General features: G+C 36.2%; 1 protein-coding gene across 15 annotated transcripts in view; it reads right to left on the bottom strand.

Moving 5' to 3' along the window:
* SLC16A7 (solute carrier family 16 member 7) overlaps window positions 1-26,136 on the bottom strand; it is a 176,619-nt gene that overhangs the window by 116,820 nt on the left and 33,663 nt on the right. For 6 of the 15 annotated variants that reach the window (XM_007179720.2, XM_057556861.1, XM_007179718.2 and 3 more), the window contains one exon: window positions 2,838-2,935. The exons of 6 other annotated variants lie outside the window; for them this stretch is intronic. The gene's annotated coding sequence lies outside the window, so the exon portion shown is untranslated. Of the gene's footprint in view, window positions 1-2,837; window positions 2,936-21,232; window positions 21,382-26,136 lie in introns of those variants that run through there. 3 more of the 15 variants (XM_007179727.2, XM_007179722.2, XM_007179717.2) reach the window with 2 other exon arrangements.

Below are 26,136 nucleotides of genomic sequence, written 5' to 3' on the forward strand. Positions count from 1 at the left end.
CTATTTTGTACATTTAAACTTATATAATATTGTACATCAACTATACCTCAATTAAAAAAAGAAAAGTAAAATATATGTTATTTTTAAATATATTAAATGTTAGTTATCAAATATATATAATTTTTTAAAATTCTGTTAGATAATAAATTATGAAATTGACAGAATTTAGTTTCATTAAAATGCTTCTACCCCAACAGCATTCCCCCCAACATTTTGGACACTCTCCTGTCTATCCATGAAAACAAAGACTGTGACTCTAGAGAATACAGTATTTAAGGAATAAAAGTAATAATAATAACAATAGCTAATATTTATATAGCTCCTACTATGTGCCAAGTACTGTTCTAAGTACATAACATAAATTAACACAGTTCATTCTCACAGCAGCCCTATGAAAAAGATGCTTTTTACTGTCTTTGCTTCACAGATGAAAAGTCGAATGCTCTGGCAGATCATAATTACAGGCATACCTCAGCAATATTGCAGATTCAGTTCCAGACCACCATAATAAAGCGAATATCAAAATAAAGCAAGTTACATAAACTTTTTGGTGTCCTAGCACACATAAAAGTTATGTTTACACTATACTGTAGTCCATTAAGTGCAATAATAGCATTATGTCTAAAAAAATGTACATACCTTAATTAAAAACTATTTCATTGCTAAAAAATTCTGATCATCATCTGAGCCTTTAGTGAGTTGTAATCATTTTGCTGGTGAAGAGTTTGAAATATTATGAAAACTACCAATATGTGACACAGCGTTACAAAGTGAGCAAATGCTGTTGGAAAAATGGTGCCTAGGCTTGCTTGATGCAGGGTTGCCACAAATCTTCAATTTGAAAAAAAAATGCAATATCTGGGAATCTCAATAAAGTAAAGTGCAGTAAAACAAAGTATGCCTGTAGTAAGAATCAGAGCCAAGATGTGAACTCATATACTCAGGATCCATAGTCTGTGCTCTTAACTCATAAGGAATAGGCAAGGACAAGTCAGTTCCCTTAGTAAACCATGTATCCAAAAGGAACCATATGACATATTACAACCTACTTCAACAGTTATATGCTTAGCATGGGACAAAAAAATGAACACATCAAAGAGGCAAATTCCCCCATGACTGACTTCAGTCACCCTGGCATGAACCACTCTACTCTCAAGCTTCGTCACCTAATCTCACAGTGTCAGGTTGTATTAGCTTCTTATCGGTGCTGTAATAAACTACCACAAATGTACTGGCTTAAAACAATGCAAATTTATTATCTCATAGTTCTGGAGGTCAGAAATCTCACTGGGCTAAAATCAGGGTGTTAGTGGGAGGCCAAGGGAACAATCTGTTTCCTTGCCTTTTCTAGTTCCTAAAAGCCACCAACATTCCTTGACTGCGGCTGCATTCCTCCATCTTCAAGCCACCAACACTGGGCTGAATCCTTTTCACGCCGCTATTTCTCTCATTTCTCAGGCCCCTGGTGATTACGTTGGGCCCGTACATACAATCAAGGATAATCACAAGGTCATCTGAATAGCAGCCTTACTTCTCCCTTGCCATGCAACATAACATTCACAGGGTGAAGGGATTAGGACGTGGGGAGCCACTATTCTGCCTACCACCTGGACATACGAAGATGTGTTCATGAACGTGAGAATGAAGGCAGAATGTAACCATACAGTTGGTCTAGGAACTGTTCTTGACAAACAGGTGATACGACTTTGTAAATTTATCACAATACTCTTATAATATAAAGTATGTAGCAATCCAAATGCAAAAAGGAAATTTGGCCAATTAAATATAGTTTTTGAAAAGAGCATGGACTGGTTATAAGAACATCTGACTTCAGATTCTCTCTGTTACTCGTTATACAGTCTTGAACAAGACACTGACAGTGCTGAGGGTCAGTTTTCTCATCTGCACAGTGGGGATAATAATCCCTGATCTTCTTTACACCAGGATTGTTTTGAGGGTCAAGTTAGATTAAATCTTTGTGAGTAATAAAGCCTATGTATCAATACAAATAAAATATGAATATGAGAACTCCCCACATAAGCATTTTTGTTCAAAATATAGTTATTTTTTTTTTTTTTTAATTTTTATTTATTTATTTATTTATTTATTTATTTATTTTTGGCTGTGCTGGGTCTTTGGTTCGTGCGAGGGCTTTCTCCAGTTGCGGCAAGTGGGGGCCACTCTTCATCGCGGTGCGGGGACCGCTCTTCATCGCGGTGCGCGGGCCTTTCACTATCGCGGCCCCTCCCGTCGCGGGGCACAGGCTCCAGACGCGCAGGCTCAGTAGTTGTGGCTCACGGGCCCAGCCGCTCCGCGGCATGTGGGATCCTCCCAGACCAGGGCTCGAACCCGTGTCTCCTGCATTAGCAGGCAGATTCTCAACCACTGCGCCACCAGGGAAGCCCCAAAATATAGTTATTTTTTAAAGGGTGTAAATGACAAAGATAATAATAAAAGTATATACCTAAAGCTTCCACCTTTATTTTAAAACCTGCATTCATATTAGTAATAATAACATAATATAATTATTATTATTGAAATTTATCATTTACTACTTTTATAATATCCTTTCAGTGAAGGAAGTCTGTATATTTAGCTCTATTTTATATACAGAGAAACTGAAGCTTAATCTCTTGACCAAGATCACACAGAATATAGACTCATAGAAGGACTAAAAGCTAAAAGTGCCAGCTTTAAAATCCGTTCTATTTTTGAAAATGGATTTAAACACCAGCCAAGGTAACATTCCCATTCACATTAAGATCCACCAATTCCACAAGCGGCATGACTTAGAACGACTCCGACAGAAGAAAACGTTATACACTGAGGGTACTCACAAAGCAGCTCTATTGGCACAGAGTCCTAGAGTCCTTTGGTTTCCAAGATTCCTGTGTCTAAGGTTTCATAGGAAAGCATCACATCTTAAGAGTGACTCCTAAAAGAATGAAAGAATAATCACCTAAATATCGAGATGCATGATAAAAAGAAAAATGAAAAAGGTATCCAACTCCATCTCTGAAAGACTTGAGAGCATGTAGCTTTCTATTGCACTGGCTGAAATTGCTGTTTGCCTTTTCTAAATCTCCAAGGTTTTATTTCAAGGCCCTCTTTAGATATGGACAGACTGTTTAGTTAAATTACTTCATATCACCACTAACCCGTCATAACTATGGTGCGTGCCTTTATTTGTGCCTGCCTTTATATTTTCTGTCCTAAGTCATATTTCCCAAAGTGTAGAGGAATTCCTGTGGAAACATCAAAGAGATTCACTTCAGCCCAAAGTATTTAGGACTTCAAAACAAACAATAACTTGTCTTTAACTTTTGCGAGACTTTTCTTTCCACTTTTGGTAGGATAATAAATAAATGTGTGTGTATGTGTATGTTTATAAATCAATAACTTGAAATTTTTACATAAATACATTAAGGCTATTTACATTAAATGTATTAATTTGAAAACTGAAGAGAATTTCAGTAAGATTATTAAGCTCTAACAATAAATCAGAAAAATTTGTAAAAGATCGTCAAAATTTGACCATCAATTCTTTGTATGTTCTTTGATTGTATAGACCTTAAGACAAGTTTTTGACTTCTCTGTCCAATCCCCTTACCTGGAAAAAAAAGGGGATGTAGTAGTATTTAACTCAGAATCAGGACTACTAAATTAAGTCAGTTAATATTTTGTAAAATACTAGCATAGTGTTTGGCAACAAAATAAGAAGAAGAAAAAGAAGAATATAATAAGAACTATTATTATTATTAATAGTTGGTACTTGAAACAGTGAAAAATATTAGTTCATATAGATGAATAAATATTAGATCCTTGCTTATTCCTGACTTGAAAAATATGACATTTATTTACATACATAAGTCCTATTTGTCTTTTTATTAACCAATATAATTAATCAACTTTTAGATATGATCCAGAGAAATCAGATTGTTTTACAGAGTATGGTGTAGTGCAAAGATTATTGAAATACATTTCACAGGAGCAAAGATTAAGAGGAGAGAACAGAGATAATACAATGTCACTGAGATAGCACTTGCAATGTTACCCGGTTTGACCGGAGAACTTTGTCATTGTAGTCTAAAACGGAAGGAATTTCACACTGGCAGTCAATCTGCTTACTGTGGAAGTTCCAAGACTATAAAAAGCAGACTATGCACATATAACTGTCTCATTTAGTAAATATCCCATAAAAATTTGTCAATTCTATAATACATGTGAAGAACTTCCTTGTAGTGACAATTAAATTTATTTGAATTTAGAATCAATATTAAAATATATTTTACAAAATTATTGGTATTATTATACCACAATAAGTAAAATTTATAAGAACATAACATCTTACTACACTTAAGTTTTTGCTTCAGTGACTACCACTGAAATACATAACTTTGAATTCATTTCATGTGTAGATATGATGATATACTGGTATTATTTGAGTAATTCACTTTTGTCTGCATAATTACGTTATTTACCCCATGCCCCAAAAGCAATGTCTCTCATATTTTGATTCTCATGTGAGATAAAATAATGTTACTAACATTTGAGAATGAGATAAGGAAGTTTTCTTTCTTTCCTTTGTATCTTAACTGTAAACTTATTTTAACAGTTTGAGTTCAGAAATTCCCTGATTTGACTCTAGAACATCAGAGTACCAGAATTATCTTAATTTACAGTATTTTGTTGTGAAAAATAGGGCAGCAAAAGTTTTCTCATTTGCTTTATTGTGTACTTTTACTATTATTTTTTTTTTAAACAGAAACAGGCCACAGACCTTAAAAGGTACGTGCTTGTGAGCTGATATGTGTAAATAAAAAAAAAAGAAAGGACTAATTTGACAGTCATGTGATCATATCCATTAAATAAACACTTTTTTTTTTTTTTAAAGAGATGTAGTTAAAATGAAATAAAATGCTTTCTATTTGTTTTGGCATGCCTTTTGACCTTCTGAGTAAACTTCACCTTGTACAAAAGTTAGTATATGTGACCTTTTGAAACATGCATGGCTAAATCACAGAGAAGTTTGACAAAGGCTTTTACTTATTGAAAAAAACAATTTGTGTTATAGGTCCCTTACTATAAAACCAATACCCAAAACTTAGTGCACTTCTAGAAAAGTCCAGAAGCTAAAAGAAATTCCTTGATCCACTATAGTGAAAATCAACATAAACAAGAAAAGGAAGTAAAAAAAAAACCCAGGAATCTCTCAGCCCCTGGAAGGTTATATTAATTTCCAATCTCTTATCCAATTATCAGGTAGAAAAAATATAATTTTTTAATTCTGTAATTTCAGAGGCCATTATTTAGGTGATTTAAATGGCCATACTTTTTAGAAAGAACCAGCAGCTATTTCAGTATTTTAATACTTCATGGTGTCATGAAGTTCTATGTCTGGTGTACAGTCATCTCATAATTAACTTAGGAATTTTTGTTGCAACTAAAATACATTACCCAGGGTTCACGATCTTACTTTTATAAAGGTTCTTATTAAAGGGGCTAAAAAGTGTGATGTAGAGGAGGAAAATATATCATTCATGTTTACACATGGTTGGTTACTACCTATTGCGTGATAAAAATTAAAAATTACATTAGTTAAAATAGGTAAATTTATTGATATATTTGACAAAATGGACAAAAAACCCTCCAAAAATAAGAAGCTATTTTAGAAAACATAGTAGAGCTAAAAAGAATATTTAGTACTATGGAAATCCACATTCAAATTTTCAGAAGAAACAGCAGATAAACCTACTCTCCTAGGAGAGAGTTTTCCCCTTTAACTTAATAGCATCATCCAATCATATTTGGAAATATTCAGTGTTCATTAGGGCTTAAGAAAAAGTTCCTTGAATGAATTATTCATGAATACTTCAATCATAATTCCAAACTTTATGACAGTAGTTAGCATTAGCAATAAAGCAAAAACTAACTGAGAACCCACCTACGATTTTCTTTTAAATCTCTTTCTCCTTTCCTTTCCTCACAAGCGCAGAAAGCATGTTTGTTTTGGAAGCAAATAGCAAACATTACAAAAGGAGAACTTAAAGTGAGTGATTAATGATCAAGGCAAAAATGTAAAATCACATCAGCTGATAAGGGGCTGACTGACCCAAGTTTGTAGAATGTGAAGGCATTAGGACAAAGCTAAAGAATAAGTCCTTCTTATTCAAAGGGTGATCTTTGAAAGTCACAGGAGGCAGATTCTCCAAAGCCTTGTAACATACAACTACAGAAACACTATCTACAGCTACTGTAAGTAGCCATTTTCATGGCCGACTTCAAGAAATTCTATTGCACTCCTTAATAAGTAGTATAACCTAAAATCTGTAAACAAGTACAACAAAATTACATAATTCAAGGAAATGACTTAAACCATCTTAGAATAAACATAAAGTGAAAGACAGAAGAACAGAAATTTGTGATTGCAGAACTTCAGCAAAAATATCAAATGCACAATTCTTGCTCACGTATCTTTGTTATGGAGATGTAAATCACCAGCCTGATAATTGAGAAGTCAAAAATGAAAGAAAATTGATCAGTATTGAAAACAAATATAATTTTTTTAAGTATTGTATTGAAAATTAACCATGAAGAAGGTTGAAGCCAAACCACATTGCAAAAGCATATCTTAATCAGTTTGTCTTGTTGGTGTCACCATACTTTTATGATGCAGGTGGAGGTGGCTATGAGGGGGCTGGCATGGGGAAATGTGAAGAAAGCAAAACGTATAGGAGCTCCTATTAGCTGCTGTCTTCCCTACAGCCAAATTTACATTTCTCTTTTATTCTGTGAAACAAAGTGTATACCAGACCCTTTAGCAATATTATTTTTACATATGATTAGGGTGGACACATATGATGTGGTGTCCTTAACAATGTGCTTCCAAGACCTCCAGCTAGATGGAGTGTAAGTGACCAAGGGCACAATCTGCTGAGCTCTGAAACCCATTGCTGGATTTGCACAGAATTCACACTTCCCACAGGCTGCTCCCAGCCTGCACCTGAGCACAGCAGGGACATGAAAGCAGATGGTTCCTGGGATATACGTGACTCCTCTGATGACTGATTTTGCCTGGAGGGGGGGGGCTTCCACATAGCATTGCCTGATATATGTTAGGTGTTCAATATTTATCTTTGGGGAAAATAAACCATTGTTATTATTGAGTTGTCAAAGCCCAGATTGCTGCATAAACATAAAAAATTAAACTCTGTGTGAAACGTAGTGTTAAGATGATTTTTCAGCTTCCTAATGCAATTCCAGGAAGTTGAAGTACAGCAAATACATTAGAAAAATACAGAGAGACAGAGTTTTGTTCCATGTAAATATAACCTCTGATAGCTAGAGGTGTCTAAAAGTTAAGTGGGCTGCTGCAATCCTCTCCATTACTTTTTGATAATACTAGCATTCCCATTTTATAGAACAGGGAACACTAGGCTGGGAGAAGCCAAGTTTTCAGGGTTACACAATTTTAGGGGCAGGAGCCAACATTCCAACCTCAATTTTGCTCACTCTTTCCACAACTACCATACAGTTAGAAGATATATCTTTCATAAAAAGACCCTGAGACGAAGTGAGAGAGTGGCATGGACACATATACACTACCAAATGTAAAATAGATAGCTAGTGGGAAGCAGCCGCATAGCACAGGGAGATCAGCTTGGTGCTTTGTGACCACCTAGAGGGGTGGGATAGGGCGGGTGGGAGAGAAATGCAAGAGGAGGGGATATGGGTATATATATATATGTATAGCTGATTCACTTTGTTATACAGGAGAAATTAGCACTCCATTGTAAAACAATTATACTCCAATAAAGATGTTAAAAAAAAAAAAGACCTTGAATGCTTGCACTGATGAGTGGATGGACTATGTGATGTGTAGAAACACTTCCAGTGCTAAAATCTGATGAATTTTTGGAGAAAATCCACTTGATGATGTTGTATCTCCTTTATTTTCTATAAGCCACCTTTCTTTTCCGTACATTTTGGAAAAAGTAAATCTACAGACCACATTTATATTTCTTAATTTGTGTTACAGTTATTCAAGTGCTTAGTTAAGACTATGTTGTTTTTAAATACAGCAATAGAAATTAACATCATTAAGTAGGAACCTGTCCTAATAATCAAAAGATGATGATATACAATCCTAAACACTAAATATTAATACAGTGTGATGCTTTGAATAAGTGAAATATTAGAAAAATATGCCTAAGTAATATATAATAATATCAATATTAGATTTTTTAAGTAAAATATTATTAAGCAGGTGACAGAACCAGAAGCATAAATCCAGTTATTTTTAATCCAAATCTTATATTGAACGACTGACCAGCAAGGTACCTCCACCAGCTCAACACCTACAGAACTTTGGATAGCGCCACACTCCACTCAAATATTAATGTGGTTGAAGTCAAATCATGGCACTATTTGGAATCAAAACAGCGAAACACCTTTAAACCAAAGCTCCATTTACAAATTTGAAGCCATCAAATTCCACTGATGCCTCTGTCTCTCATACTCTCAGGCCCTAAATTAACTGTTTCCTCTCATCACTAATCCTCTTTCTCAGTCTCATACTCACACAACTACACTGTGTATTTTTTCCTATTGGTTCATACTCTCCACCTACCCCACCCCTCTTGATGTCCTTCCCCATATTTTTCACTGTATCCTCTAGAGCTCCCATTTTTTCAAATAAATTTCCTTATTCCTAACCTAGACATTGCATTCCCTCCACGATCTTTTCTCCTTGGAGACCTGACTTAAATTGAGTCCTCTTGAATACATGCTAATTCCATATCATTAGGTCCAGAACAGAGGCTCACCATAATCCTAGTTCCACTCTACATCTTACTGTCATTACTGTTTCAACTCATGCAAAGAAATCTTTCTTCATTTAAGTTCATTTCATCAAGTTATATCATCCTGAAAACTAGGACTTATCATCCTTCAGATCATTTCTTCAAAATCCATTTCTCTTCACTCCAAAGTTTCACCAAAATCAATACTGATGATCAATAATCATGCACTGTGATCAATAACCTAGCCAGAGAATCCACAGCCTCCACTTCTACTCTCCTTTCAGTAACTCACTTCCAACTTGAAGCTAATGGGTACTCTGAATGCTTCTACTACTGCGTCTTAAACATTGACATTCCAATTCCCAATTAGCTCCCATCTTTTATACAACACTAAAAACCTTATTTCCATCAATTGTGTCCTGGAATTTCCTTGAAATTTTCCACTGCTTTGACACTTACATCGTCTCCCAAACTATTAGCGCTTTTTAACCTCAATTTTTTTTCTACTCAGCTGCAATGTTGATCTTCATTCAGATCCTAGTTCTGATTCTCATTGGTAAAATATCTTGGGAAAATTACTTAACAGGATTCTCAGTTTGTTTTTTAAAATGGGAATAATACTTATACTTCATAGGAAAGAGGGGAATAAATGTGGCAATGTCCCTAATGTACTAAGCACAATTCCTAGCACATTAAGCACTCAATAAATATTAATATCATCTATAATCATCAGTGTGCTCAAGTCAACTTTGTCTTCTGGCAACAAGGAACCTGAAAATTCCAAACTCAAAATCGGCCCTACAATTAGAGTACTAAGTAGAGCTTTAAAAAAATAAATTAACTGCACAGATGGATGCCAATACACATTCATAGATTTCAGTTTTAGCAGGACTCTCAGTGCCTCTCCAGCAAGCTTTTTTCACACCTCTTGGTACCTTCCTCTCCTTTCCAATACAGTTCTAAACAGCTTCCTCTCCTCAAGTTTCCTAACCACTCTGTCATCTCCTGTGGTTGACCAGGCTTCTTATTTGCAAAGAAAATGAAAACCATCAGACCAGGCATGAAATCTCACAAATGTGGTCTTATCTGTGCACATTTCTGTATCTCTATTAGTCCTTCATTCATTCCCTCCTGTCCTGGTAGTAGAGGTAAGCCCCTTCCTGGTCACCAAATAGGCCCTCACCTAATATACGATATGTTCTTCTTGATCTTGGATGGTTTTGTCATCTGTTTTGACCCTTTCCCCCCATCGTTCTCCTCTACTGTCACTTCTTCCCTTGCACTATATGTTTTAACAACACTGAATTAATTCAGTTGTCAGCTTAATCCATGCTGTTTCATACCTTCATGTCTTTACTGCCTTGGTAGAGGTCAGTGCCTATCAAGGAATCCTTTTCTCACTTTTCTGTTAGCAAAGCTCCTATTTATTCCTCAAGACCCAACTTAACAATTCCTCTTTTGTGAGAGGAGGAAACAAAGACAAAGGAGAGGATACTGGGAAGTACTGACAGGATAAGGAACTCTCAGGAAAGGTGATAATAGGGAAGCCTTACAATACCTATAGAGTTGATAGACGACAATGAGTTTCAATTATGCTATCGGATTTCTTGCTTAACTTCTATCTTTAACATACATTTCCACTTATTTCATGAAAAGCATTTCAATGGCTCCCTGACAGCTAATAAATAGAGTCTCAAGCCTTTCAGATTTACAGATAATTACAAAAGTACCTCCAACTGTCAGGAAATTACCAGTTTTCCATCGGTTTATGAACAGATTTTGAACGGAGAAGGCAGAAAGAAAAGTCAAACTACAACACACATTTGTTGATGAGAAAAAAAAAAAACAACAGAGATCATTGACCTTGCTTTTTCTGCAATTTTCACAAATTCCTTAAGTGCCAGTTACTTATAACATCATTATAACACAGGCCTAAGGTAACTTCTGAAACTGAAATTTAGGCTGTCATAACCTTTGAACTACAATAAAGGCAGGACCTAAGTTGCTATTAACATCTGGTTAAGTTTCACGTTGTTTTGCCTTGCTTTGTTTGCCTTTTAAAAATGTTTTTGGTTGTTTTTTTAGTTTGGCCATTCAGCTTTATTAGGTCTTAAATGATATAAATTCTCCTGTTTTACTGCTCTTCAGATTTTATGCCAAATGTTAGCAATACATGAAGCCAAATATTCAAACTTATCGAATACTCTCTCAATATTTCTAGTTCAGAATCTCCCACATACTCAGAGTTGCAGCAGGATAGATACTGCTCTCTAAAGGGCAGTGCAATAATCATCTTCATGGATATTTATTATCTTTTGTGAACAGATGTAGGTCATTGTAGAGATAGTTCCAAAGTCACCTTCCAAAGCTGAAATACAGACATGACATTTGGCAAAGTTTCAAAACCTGTTAGGTGTAACATCACAATTTTCTTCAATTCACCAAAATTCCCTTTGTACTGTCGAAAGACTGCTGGAAGAGCAATGTTTTCAAACTGTTCGGCTTGATTACACTGGTGCGGTACCACTTATCTAGAGCTATTTTAAGCATCTTCTTGAGTTACAGTAAGCTATATTGTAAATCTAATTACATTTGCCCACAGGAAAGTAAGTACATGTGAACCCTGCTCTGTAATCTACTTAACAAAAGGCACTGTATTTTTCTTCATAGCATTTATCAAGATTGTTATTACATAGTTATTTATATTTCTAAATGCCTTTGTCTTCCACTATAAATTCCAAAAGAGCATGCGAATGTGTTTTATATGCAGTACCTTGCTCAGTGCCTAGAGAGACAATGAATGTTTGATGAATGAATAAATGAATGAATGAGTGACCACATAAAAGATAACTAAATTATATACACTTATGCTTGACACTTTAAACTCATGCTGAAAATGTATATGTACTTCAGAGACTCATTGGCATATATTACAGTATAGTGTAATGAGGCACAAACTTTCAATTCAAATGGAATGGATTTAATGCCAGATCTGGTATTTAATGAATTGTGTGATCAAAGACAAGTGGAATGAACTCTCTAACCCTCTGTTTTCTCATCTGTAAAATGTGAACAATTGCACTGGATTAAGTATTAAAGATAATGCATACAAAAGTATGCAGCACAGCCCATGACATGGAGCAAGGTCTTAATGTGGTGGGTAATGTCACTTATTAATATTTTATATAGATTTTAAGTGAATTATATTAATCTAAATTATCCAAGGGCTTTTAAAAATTGACAACATAAATCTATTTTGAGCATATGCTAGCAGTGATAATTCATCAATAATTTACAGCATTAAAATGAATTTTCCAACACCTTCGTGTCTATTTTCCCAATTATTATAAAGTTTCAACAAGTTATTTTCAATTAAGTTTCATCATTCTTTACTCTGTACACTCCTTGCAAATTCTTCATAAGCATTCAAGAATCCTTCTCAATTGGTCCCCATAACCATAATCTGAATTCACTGTCAGTTCAATTTTCTGGCCTAAATTGCATGCTCTTCCCTAGTCAACTTTCATTTCATTATTGCCCCTATATTTCATAACTTCAGCCATTATCACAATGGAAAAAGTAATCATTGCTGAATTGTATTCTCCCTTCTGGACTATACCTTCTTTGAGGCTCTATCCTCTGCACAAAGAATTGGATCCAATCTTAATCCTTAATTTTTATTCATCCATTTATGGACATATACTGCGCATGATCTATGCTCTGTTCTGAATGTCTGTGTCTCCCAAAATTCTATGTTGAAGATCTAAAACCTAAGATGATGGTATTAGGAGGTAGGGCCTTTGGAAGGGTTTTAGGAATGGGATTAGGGCCCTTATAAAAGAGTCTCCAGAAAGCTAGCTCACTTCCCCCACCATATGAGGATACAAGAAATCAGCGACCTGAAAGAGGGCCCTCATCTGACCATGCTGCACCCTGATCTCAGACTTCCAGCCTCCAGAACTATAAAAGATAAATTTCTGTTGTTTATAAGCTGCCCAGTCTGTGGTATTTTGTTATAGCTGCCCGAAAAGTCTGCGACAATCTGTGTGCCAGACACTGTGTTGGGTTAGATTGTTACAAACCAGAGCATGATAAAGTCTCTAGTATCAAAGAGCTCACAGACTAATTAGGGGATGCAAAGCTAGAAATAAATAATTATGAAAAATGTGATACAGGAAATAACTACGCTCATGGCTTTATGAAAACACTGAGAAATAACAATGTGCATGGCTTTATGATAACTAACCAGCCTCAGGTAAGTAAGGACAGGGACAGAATCCTAGAAAAAGCAATGTTTCTTAAAAGATAGAAAGGAACCAGTGAACTAAAAGGAAAAGGGGAAGGACATTCCAGGCCCAAGGGTCAGTATGAAGCAAAGAAACAAATGACAGTGTATTCATACAGGAAACGCTAAGACAGCAACTTTTGCAGCTCTTGTAACATCAGTTCATAAAGTATTACTCCAGCACAAAAATGGGTAGGAAAGGTTTTATATTAGACTGTGTTTAAGTTAAAATAAATTAAGGTTACAATCTTAAAAATCTGTAAATTCAGGGCTTCCCTGGGGGCTCAGTGGTTAAGAATCTGCCTGCCAATGCAGGGGACATGGGTTCAAGCCCTGGTCTGGGAAGATCCCACATGCTGTGGAGCAACTAAGCCCGTGAGCCACAACTACTCAGCCTGTGCTCTAGAGCCTGCGAGCCACAACTACTAAGCCTGCGCTCTACAGCCCGCGAGCCACAACTACTGAGCCCCCGCGCCACAACTGCTGAAGCCCATGCACCTAGAGTCCATGCTCTGCAACAAGAGAAGCCACTGCAATGAGAAGCCCATACACTGCAACGAAGAGTAGCCCCTCGCTTGCTGCAACCAGAGAAAGCCCGCATGCAGCAACAAAGACCCAACGCAGCCAAAAATAAAATAAATAAATTTAATTTAAAAAAAAATCTGTAAATTCAAACATTTTTTTCTTAATACCATTTAAAGCAACATTAGGAAACGTCTGTTTTGTTAGACTTTTATTCAGTGTTTCAGGTCACTTGGATAGAATACTGATATTCCAAAACGGTGGACTATTAGTATTACTGCACATCTTCCCACCAAACAAAACTCTAAACAGCCTTATTAGTAACACCTAGGAAAAGGCCAGAAAGGCTCTCTATAAAGGGAAACTGACACACATTGGAAAGCACAATCGATAATGGTTTATTAAGCCCTAGGCTATAGAAAAGCATTGGAATTGGCTCCCTCTTTTCACAAATGGAGAAAGTAAGAAACAATGATAACCGATAATGTTTACCCATGCTAAAGTGACTCCCTGGAAGAAAAGTTATAAAGGGAACATTAAAAAAAAAGAGACTAGCTTTATTTCTATTCTGACACATATATAATAAGAGCCCTAGAAACTATTGCACAGTTATAGAATAAATCTGGGACTATCAAAAAAAATGTACTTTTTAATACAAAGAGTTTTGTGTCCCATAAGGGCAGGGACTTCATTTTTTTTTGTTCGTCACATTTTCCCCATCTCAAGACAAGTAAGTACTAAGAATTATTTTTGAATGAATGAATAGTGCATGAATGCATGTTATGTATAAGACTAGACTCAGGAGACTCTGGCAGAAAATCAACACACACTGTACTCTGCCCTAGTAGAAGATACAAGCGGACAAATTAAAAGGATTGCTTTGTATGAGGTAAATTTTTTTAAAAGTATCATAGGAATAAGGGGTTGGGGGAAATGGTTCTTTTAGCTAATGTGATTGGGGAAGGCCTCTGAGATGGACGAGGTGGGTGCTAGATACAGATTTACCTAAGTAAATACTTTGTGTGTGCTATTTGACTACAACGTATCCTGGCAGCTACCACAGCTGCAATTTAAAGGCAGAGAAAAAGCTTAAAGAGTTTATACAAGATTGTTTCAAGTAATACGTGTGTGTACAATCCACCTTTAAACAATGCTGAGGGGTTAGGGGCACTGAGCCTCCATGCAGTTGAAAATCTCAGTATAACTTATAAGTTACTGCCCTCCGTACCCGCAGTTCCTCTGTATCCGCGGTTCCGTATCCACAGATTCAACCAACCACAGGTTGTGTAGTGCTCTAGTATGTATTTATCGAAAAAAATCCCTGTAGAAGTGGACCAGCGCAGTTCAAACCCCTGTTGTTCAAGGGTCAACTGTAAAAATAAATAAATAAACAAACATATACCAAAAAATTTTTCTATACAAATGTTGCCCTCAGTGTTTTGTTCAACTAGAAACCTGTTTAGAATTCTCAATTTGCCCATGTAAGTCATTTTTCATACACGCGGCTCCTCTCAAAAAACCTGTACAACAGACGTTTAAAGGTTTCTGAGGAGACTTTGCCTAAGCACCAAAATATTCTTTTTAAAATTTTTTTTTTTTTTTTCTTTTTGAGAAGACATTTAGAGTATCAGGCTCTCTATTAGGTTGCCAAGATGAAAGGGGTATTTTCAGTTGTTAATACACAGCAGCACTTGTTTTTGATAGGGGCTGCCAATGACTTTCATTACATCTGTCAGTCAAATGGTAAAAAAGAAAAAAAGAATCATTGAAATAAATCCTACACAATTGCAAACATTTGGCATGATAAATGGCTTTAGTAGCCAACGGTGGCATGGATCCTTGTGTTATTTGGGTAGATGGAATCCAAGAGTATTTTAGAGAAAGCACTACATTATTTTCAGAATCTCAGTCATTTAATTTCTTGTAGCAGATGAAAAGAACAATCTCCATGTTTGGAAAAATGAAATTCTAAGGTGTTTTTTTCTGTCAGAGTGCAGAGTTCAAGTTAACATATTATTTCCAATGACAAAAAAGGGACAGTCACCAAAATTTAAATAGAACGTATAAGTTGCAATCATGAAATCCACCCTCCCCCAAAAGTCAAATATTAAAAACAAAGAGTAAATCACAAATTTCCTTTCGGTCTGCTTACAAATTGCATAAGTCTAACGCCTCCTTCGTTTCTAGCAGTATTTCTGAGTTTCCTTACAAGCATTTCAATTTGGCACAAGGCTGAGATATGGGTTAGCATCTGCTGATGGTGCTGTAAGTAGAAATGTGAATTTTAAGCCCATGATGAGAATGAGCCAGTGACAATGGCTGCCATTCTTTGCTGGCAACACTGTCTTTTCCTAGATCACTTTGGTCATACAGCATGGTTTCAACTCCCTCACTATCACAGAGTTTGTGTTGTAGTTTTGGGTTGTTTTTGTGTTTGTTTTATTGCATATAAACAGTAATATCTGTAAGAACATTATAAGAGGAGGAATAAGACAGGAGCACAACAATACACTGTAGCAAACAAAAACTAACAGAGCAAACTAAAGACTAATTTCCAGGATAGGGAATGATAAAATCGAAGAAAGATGGTAAGAATTGCAAGAGCATTATGAAAAATTAGCTTTCAAATCCTGGACCAAGTCTTGGAGTTGCTAAGAATCTTTGGAAAACAAAACCAACATATTTTTTAAAGGCTTCAAGGTCACAGCCCATGAGCCTAAAGGATTATAAAATTTGGTCAAGTGTGTATTACTGAGTTGATACTTCCCAATGATAGATAAAAACTGGATTGGATTGCAAACTACCAAATCAGTATTTGAAGCTGAAAACAGAACTATGCTAATTCAGATCATGTGAACAACCAAGATATAATGCAACTCATGTATTAATAGATAAGGTACAGAAATATGAACACATGAAAATACTTTTGCTGTTCTTATAATTTGATATTCATACAAGTACTTAATACTATGTTTCCTATGTTAATTATAAGCAAACACAGCTATCAGAGATTCTAGTATACTTTCTTAGAAACGTATAAACTTTTTTTTCTAAAAGATTATCATGGAAGAGGTTTCAATATTTATACTTGATGTACTGCGAAAATATTTAAGTAATGCTTAATTCTAAGAGATCCAAGAATTACTTGCAGAATATTTAAGAATTAAGAGTCAGGATCTGTCTTTTCTTGGGCCAACCACTAACAAGCTATGTGAATTTGGAAAATTCAGTTAACCTTCTGAAAGTCAAAGTTTCTTCCTTTCCAAAATAGAAATACTTCATAGGTCATTGAAACAATAAAATGATATACCACTTGCAGACAGCTTAGCACTTGATAACACATAGCACTATCAATTATATTTTTTTCAGAAAAAGTTATTAACCCACTGAAATACAACAGAAAAGGAAGTACTATTAAAAACTTTATTTTTAAAATTCTTCCTCCACCCAGAATTGTAGTTCCTATAAAATAAGAATCACAAGATTGGAAAATAATGGCAACTTAAAAAAAAAAAGGCAATGACCACGATAATAGAATACATTCCTATTTATAGGGGAATGCCAAGACAGAAAGAAGACGGAGGAAACGGAGAAATAGAATGATTAAAGAGCAGGGAGGCAAAGAGGCAGAAATGACTAGTCACTATAAAATATCAGATTATTATTGTATTAAAAGTATTTGGGGAAAAAATTCTCTTGTCCCCAAATGCATTCTGTTAGTGTCCTTGGAGCCCGAGACATTTATGTGGGTATTACAGATTACAGATTAACATTTAGTGGTATCCTAAATTTATGCACTTTTAACAGTTTTTAATATTTGTGACACATTTCTTCCTTTGTCTTCCAATGTGCACACAAAAAGATCAGAATGGGAGCTGCTTCTTTTACTAAGGGCAATCTGAGGTTGAAGCAAAGATAACCTTTCTACTAAACCAGAAAAGACCACATTTACAATTGAGCGGTGTGACTTGGTGATAGTTTCTTCTTTAATACTCAAAAGGTAGAAGCTGACTATTCTTAACCATGGTCTCCATTTTCTATATAAAGAAATGAGCAAAGAGGTCAGTGGTACTTGACTAGCACAGATCCATTTTGGAAATAGGAACAAAATTTTCTAAGTTTTCAAAATCAGGAATTATTTTCTCACAATCTACATATTATCTGAAAAATAATGTCAGGTCTATGCGCTCAGAGAGTAACATTTGGATTAACACAGTGTGTTTGATGCTACATGAAAGCTGAAATCTCTCTTAAATCCATGCAATCAAATTCATAATATAATACATATCCAAAGTGGGTACTTCTTGTTAAATTAATTCAACAGGGAGGCCGTTAGACTGTGGTGGCTGTAATGCTGTGGAGGTCTATGTACGCAAACCAAAATCTATGCCTGTAAGTGCCTCACGGTTATGAAACCAAAACACTAAAGACAACCAATCACAAGCAGCCAATAGGCTGTAAGCCAGGGCCAGCCAACAACTTCCTTACTTTGCTTCTGCTTTTTCTCTATAAAAGTGTCTCCTAGGCTCCTGTTGGTGGAGCACTCCTAACCTCTTCTGGTTTGGTGCTAATTCCAATAGCTTTTTGCTCAAATTCTTAAGAATTTTAATATGCCTCAGTTGATCTTTTAATATACCTATTGTCTCTTCAGCTGAATTTGCCCAGCACCCCTATAATTCTGAAAGTAACAACATCCAATAATAAATTCCTATTTTGTACACATGTTTTGTCACCAAATATAAGAGAAGCACATAGTCTAAATGTTCTGTAGAATACCTTAATCAGAAAAGGCCTGGAAAAATTTTGTTCCATACATTAGCAAAAAGAGGATGATTATTTAACCTCAAACTTCAATAATGAAGATTTTTCTAAATTAAAATTTGTCCTATTTGATTGTTTCTTGATATTAACGCTGGGGAAAATAAGTTCATTTGAGGAAAAAGGAAGTATTCGTGTTTAATTTCTTGGAAGTATCATAATTCTACATAGATTTTAATTTAGAAATTATACAGTTTTGATCATTTTACCTCATGGCCTCATGAAGCTTGAGCTTCATTTATTTGAAAACTGTTTAATCAATTTTTAATAGAAAAAATAAATTAAAACCTAAGGAGAACAAAACTCACATTCAGCATACCCTACACGATTATTTCAGAGTAAGTGCTTTTTGATTGAAATTTGAGAAGTAACTGTTTAAATATTTAAATATCTACTGAAGACAAAAATACTTCTAAGTATGCACTTAAGATGAATCTTTCTGAGTAACACTGATTTCTAGTATGTCATTATTAACATATGTAAAGAACCTAGAACAGAAATGTTTGAGTGTTTAAGAGTTTCTAAGTATGGTATATAGGCTTCCTACTTCAAAAAAAGGATATAATGATACACCATTGGAAAATTCACCAGCTTAAATATATGGGAAATCTAAAGGATTCTCTCAGGAAATATTTTTCCTGATGGATAGATGAATCAAGTCACAAACATTCCCTTTGCCACCTCTGGATTACACAAAAGTCTTTAGTTTCCATATCCATAAAATTAGAAACCATTTGAAGTGTAGGTAGGTTTCAGGAAATTATAACACAACTCCTCACAAACTCTTCATGAAATTTCCTATTGCATACTTGACACTTGTATTTTCAACTGTAAAATGAGTTTCAAACTGCTGAAAAATGCATGAATTTATTTCTAAATTATTAAGTGAAAAAATGGTGTGCAATAATTAATTAGTAAAGGACATTTTAATATTCTCTAATGGTAAAAGTATTAGACTGTGCTCTCATTTATTGCACTGCATGATTTGTAATGTGTTCTACCACAAGCTCACTTTGTATATAAAACTGAGGAATTTGTTTCAGCCGGATTGCCAATGGAAAGAGAATTGAGGAAATAAGTCACAAAGGCAATGTTAATAAGGGGCAGAAATTCAAGCTCTGATAGTACATTCTGTACCTGGATATAGCAGAGAACTTTCCAATTAGAGCCAACAAGTAGAAGGCTGATAACTCCAAGCTGAGATTTATAGGGAGAGAGAGGTCAGCAGCATGTAATGAGAATTTGGAGCTCATACATCCAGCTGTAACACCTTTAGTATAAGTATAGCTTCTAATGGCAAAAGCTAATGGCTTCATGACAATAATAAATAATAGTGAGAGAATATTCTATCCTCAGGCCTCAGAAAAAGAATGGGTGGCATTATACGATTTTCACTAACACTACCTGAAGGAGGACTTCTAAAGGGGTAGTTTCATTCTCCTAAGAGCATTAGCTGCACTAGAATATGGGAAATAACAATAGGCAAGAAACAACCTTTTAGTTGAATTCCCTCCTTTCCTCAATGGAATTTACATCCAGGCATGTCCTTGCTGGAAAGAAAGGAGGAAGGAAGGAAGGAAGGAAGGAAGGAAGGAAGGGAGGGAGGAAGGGAGAAAGGAAGGAAGGGGGGAAGGGGGGAAGGGAGAAAGGAAGGAGGGAGGGAGGGAAAGAAATCCCTGCCCAGGTTCCCATCTCTCACTGTATACCATGCAATAAAAATGTAAAAGTAAATAACACTTAAAAGCATTAGAATTCACTTCTTTGTGTGTGCACCTACCAGGACAGTCTTGGAGCACTCACAATGTGTACAATGTGTATGCGGACACCTGGAGTTGTGCCCTGCACAACCTACAAGGTCATTTACAGGTAGCCCTGAAGCAATATTTAAGAACATGTACTCAGGAGTTGGCAGATCTGGAATCAAGTGATCCTAACCATATGACTGTGGGCAAGTTAATGAAACTGGTTAAGTTTAGTTTCCATATCCATAAAATGGAGATAATAATATTAGCCACCACCAAAGGTTATTGGAACAATAAATGCAAATAAAACACATAGGACACTACCTGGTAGATGTTAGTGAGCTATAAGACTCAACTGTTGTTATTATTATCACATACCAACTTTTGTGGTTAAGTGCCACAAAAATATATGGAGCTATGTGCTGTTGACACATTATTGAATGTGAGACACCTGGAATTTCAGGCTTTAAACTCTACTGCTAAACATTAATTAACCATATCACTTGTATTTAACCCCTACCATGAAAATACACACAATATTACGTGCCTTTGTGATCTCATAGTAACTGATATGGTTAGTAGTCCACTAGGGTCTGATGTATCTGTAATCTTGGCAACCACACTGCACAAACTGCACAATACCAAGTGCCACAGCTTCCCCAGAGCCCAAGAAAACAGAATAGAGTAGAATTGATAACAGCAAATATGAGCACAGTGACGTATTAACCAAGAAGACAGCCTAATTTTGTAAAAAGAAAATAAAGTACAAGCAGGCTGTAGACTTTTTTTGAGCATTTATATGAGCACCAGGAAAACATACTTGGAAGTCTTGTCATATCGACCCGAAGATTGACAGCAGAATTATTATTCTTCAGTGCAGCCAAGGCCTAGAAGTCAGGTATATTATTAACAGCAGAATGGATCCTTCACCTTCAGGTAACTTTCATACAAACTCTTGTCTCTTCCTAATGCCAATGCCTATCAGCCCATTAATCACAGCAGCTTCTTCCCACAGCTCTCTCTTCAAATCTTACTCCCCAAGTGTGTCTCAGCCCAAACTGTACCTGTATTTAGCTGCTATCTTTCAGTTGAATTCCATCACACTGCTGGCTGCTCCTCTTGGCATTTTACAAATGAAAAAGAAATCTGCTGAGTTATTCCAGTTAAGACTGCAGTGTTTCTTAACCTGGGAGGTTTTTGGAGACTTATTTGGCTGTCACAACTGGGAGGGTGTTACTGGCTTCTAGTGGATGGAGGCAGTGCCAGGACTGTGGCAGGCATGGGAGGTGCCTGGGGCTCAAAATTTAAGGAGGCACTCACTCACCCTTAGGGTCACCCAGACACAAGATTAAAGCTCACAGGGCCCTGGGAGTGAGTGCCTCCTTAAAACCATGGCTTACCTGCCTCCCTTGCCTCCCTCTAATCCCAGTCCTGGGTTGAGGCCAGGGTTGCCTCTAAACATCCTTATAAAAGGGATTATCCAATCCAAGATACCCATAATACTGAGGCTGAGAAACCCAGACTGGTTTAAAGAATCTAAAGAAGATCAGGGTTGGAAACATGATTCCCTCCCTTTTCCACTTTAGGTTACAAATTTAAAATCACACTCTGTTAAATCTAACGTCTCTCATAGTGAAATAATACCAAATTCTGCCATGTAGCTTTAATCCATTTTACTCCCATCCACATAGCCTACAATGAAGTTCAATGAATTCGACCCTTTCCTTCCTGGCCTTTGTACTTAGGCCCCAGCCTTCCCTCTGCTGGTGCATCTCTCACTCACCCTGTTTACCTCTAAGGCGCAGATGCAAGGGTACCTTCCCATCAAAATGTGACTCCTCCCTTCTCAGATCTGTTTCTCTCTCTTGTGTATCTTTCTCTGTATCTTATATTACACTATAGTCATTTATTTGCCTTTTTAATTCTCCCTATCCCTGACCTACCTTCCCCCACCCACACATATAAACATGCACACAAATACACACACACTGACTTAACCTCCTTACAGTCATGAATCAGGTTTTCTTTATATTTACTTTCCCGAGAATCTCTATGTAGAACAGTGCTTTGAACATGTAGAGAACTCAATATATGTTTTAACTGGATCAACGAGGCAGTTATATACAATAATACATAATAGCATGAACCATAATGTTTCCTGTTGGCTATCTGAATCTAAATATAACACTGCGTTACTAGGCCTTGTCGAATCCAGTACCAATTTTCTTCTCCTGGCAGATGTGTCCATCTATTTCAAGTTTGAGATCCCAGAATTCTTGAGGTTTGTGTTCAGTAGGTAACTGACTTGACATTTTGCTATAAACAAAAGCACAGAATGGAATATATTTTCTTCCCAAAGACCTGTTCTAGCAGCAGAAGAGCTTATGTCTTTGCCTGAGCTATGAGCCTAAACTCAGGAAGAAAATAAATCCAATTCCTAATAAAAGCTGAAGAAATAGCCTTGTAGTATGTCAAACTCTTCAGGAAGCCAAACTGATGCAGCATGAAAACACATTTCCATCACTCTCTACCTCACCCTCAACCTTAAAACTAGTCTGAATTCAAAATTTCTAATTTTCAATTTTAACCAAAAATAAACTGACTACCTAAGTAATTAATACATAGCTATAAATATCTTCTATTGAAAAAGGATACAATACACATACAATCAAATTTCCCAGCTATTTGTCCTCGAAACAAATGTCTTATATATTTAGTTTCTAAATATGTGATTTGACAAAAAGGAAATTGAAGGCTTTCCCTCATGGATACCAAGAAACCACTGATTTTAATCATTTAATCCTCTTATCAGAGAATTAGCTTAATGTTTAACTAGCACCTGGAAAGATGCAGTTCTGATCTTACAAGTTTATTACGAAACAGTTATCGTGAAAAAATCATTGAAGATTAAATGCATGTATATTCCATAAACATAACTTTCAAAACTCGAGGTAACAAAACTACTATGTTAAGTTTTCTCATAGTGCTAGCTGATTCTATGCTAAGTAAGAATCATTTTCACTGTTTAGTCCATAGCCATTAGTTGGGAGAAAGGAGCTGATTGATTTGGAGCACCCAGTATAAGCCAAGTAACCTCTATGTGTGTTTCTTTCAACAGCAACAATCCTGCTAAGAGAGGTTTCACCACCTGCCTTTTGCAGATAAGGAAACAGCTCCAAAGAGGTTTAGCAAGGTGCCAATTTTCGTAACACTGGTAAACAGTGCTTCTTAAGTATTATCTTCCAACTATGTCAAAATACTGCTATCTGAAGAATGTTCTGTATTACATTTTAACCTATGAAAGGCAGAAAATCTGCTCATATTTTGAGTGTTCCACCAATATATGCCACTTGATGTTAAGCATAATAACGTTCAAGGTAAAGCAAGGACTATGAGCTTCCCAAAGAGGAAATGCACCCCATCAAGGAAAGAGACCACAGCAGGGAGCCATCATTCTGCTGGAGTATCAGTGGTGTATAAAAAGAGAAGGCTGGGAGAGCCATGAGGTATCACAATTCCCACAAAGTTAATCCAGTTCTCCCTCCTTTGTCCCTTATTTCAACAATTGATGATCTGGGCCTACGGTGTATGACACTTTAGTGACTATTGCATACCATAGAAAGGTGTAAACATGTTTTTCTTCAGAAAGTTTACATGCAATGCATAGAAAGTTGAAAAGTAAGATAATATATGAGTTCCAAAAACATTATTCAATCAGGGAATGCCATGAAAATTCAAAAGGGAAAACAGATTATTCTAGCTGGGGTCATCAGGATAGACAGTATTGAAAAGGGTGGAATTTGAACTACCCTTGAAGGACAGGCTAAATATTAATAGATACAGACTGCAAAAGAAAATATACTAAATTCAGAGATCAAAAGTTTGGATGCAGAAAGGCATATAAGCATATTTGGGAAATGACAATAAAATTTGAAGTTGAAGAAATTCTACATAGGCACACATTCTTTTTTTTTTAAAGATTTTTTTTTTTTTTTTTATTGATTAATTGATTGATTGATTGATTGCTATGTTGGGTCTTCGTTTCTGTGCTAGGGCTTTCTCTAGTTGTGGCAAGTGGGGGCCACTCTTCATCACGGTGCGCGGGCCTCTCACCATCGCGGCCCCTCTTGTTGCGGAGCGCAGGCTCCAGACGCGCAGGCTCAGTAATTGTGGCTCACGGGCCCAGCCGCTCTGCGGCATGTGGGATCTTCCCAGACCAGGGCTCGAACCCGTGTCCCCTGCATTAGCAGGCAGATTCTCAACCACTGCGCCACCAGGGAAGCCCGGCACACATTCTTAAATGCTTTGTAGCAAAAGGTTTTTATAGCAACAACTTATAAATACCATCAACTACTTCCATTTTAAAGTTGCTCATAAAAATGAATTTATTTTCTTTCATTTTATTACTTATGAGTAGATAATTTTTGTAGTTTAATATGTAATAGGTACACTGGTCATAATATAATATTTTAAACAAGTACGAGAAGAGCATATCATTTTAATAGTTAGGCATATAGCTTCTGGATAGAAAATTTGATTATCATTTGAGAAATCTGAGTTCTCCAAGTATTGTTCTATCACTGTATAATGCTGAAATGGAGACAGATAGATACAGTTAGATGAAAAATGTTATGGACTAAATGTCTCTGTTCCCCCCAAATTCCCAATGTGAGGATATTAGGAGGTAGAACCACTAGGAGGCAATTAGGGTTAGATGAGGTCATGGGTGGGGTGGTCCTCAGGATGGGATTAGTGCCCCTATAAGAAGAGACCAGAAAACCATATCTATCTATTCCCTCTCCCTTTCCTGCTCCAGCTCCCAGTCTCAGTCACACGTGTGCATGCATCATGGGAGGACACAGCAAGACAATGGCCATCTGCAAGCCAGGAACAGGGCTCATGCCAGAAATCAAATTAGCCAGCACCTTGATCTTGGACTTCCCAGCTTCCAGATTTGTGAGAAATAATTGTCTGTTGTTTAAGCCACCTGTTTATGGTATTTTATTATAACAGCCTGAGCTAAGACAGATAAATAGGTAAGTAGACCAACTAACAAACAAATTGTTATATAAATGAAGATAGAGAAGAGTCTTTTGAGAATCAATGTAGTCTTAAAAAGTTATTTATATCTCTAACCTAAGTATGGGAAAATTTAATCTGAATGCTGGGTGGGACATTAATTAATTGATTCATTTATTTATTCAGTTATTATTTACTGAGGACATCCCATATGGTAGGCCCTAAGCTAGGTGCTGGGTTAAAATATACACACACACACAAAGAAATGATGTGTTTTTCTCCTCACTACATAGTGGAGGAGATAGACATATAAGCATATAATTACAGTCAAATGTGATAAAAGCTACAGCAGGGGTAGATTAAGTTCCTATGAAAGCAATAAATGCTTCCTATGGGACTCTGGCATGATTTCATAGAGGAAATGAGAATTGAACTGAGGCATGAAAGACATTCAGTTGGAGAAGAAGAATAAGTCATTTCAGATACAAAGAGCAGAATGTTCAAAGGTATGATTCCTGATGTAGCAAACGATGGCCCTGAATCATTGGATGCTTGTTCAGAAGGAGCAGGAATCGAGACTGGAAACATACGATGGTGCTTGACAGCAAAAGGAAAGCTAAGAATCACAACAGTAAAGGGAGGTCTCTATAGGTTTTTAAGCATGAGAAAGATAGGATCAGATGTGTTTTTCAGTAAAATTGCTTTCAGGGCAATGGGGAGAATTACAAAGTGCAGGGAAGAACTGCGGAGTAGTTCAGGTAGAAGATGGTAAAGTTACCGACTAAAGCAGTGGCAACAAGAATGGGAAGAAATGTTGGATTCAAGGATATAGCTTGAGTCTTAAGGGTTTGATGAAAATGTGGTTGTACTAGATGGTAAGAAATGTCAAGAAGGACCTTGTGTTCCCAGTGTGGAAGACTGGGTGGATATTAATGGATTTGCAATACTG

Source organism: Balaenoptera acutorostrata, chromosome 11, assembly GCF_949987535.1.
Source record: "Balaenoptera acutorostrata chromosome 11, mBalAcu1.1, whole genome shotgun sequence".
Lineage (NCBI taxonomy): Eukaryota > Metazoa > Chordata > Mammalia > Artiodactyla > Balaenopteridae > Balaenoptera > Balaenoptera acutorostrata.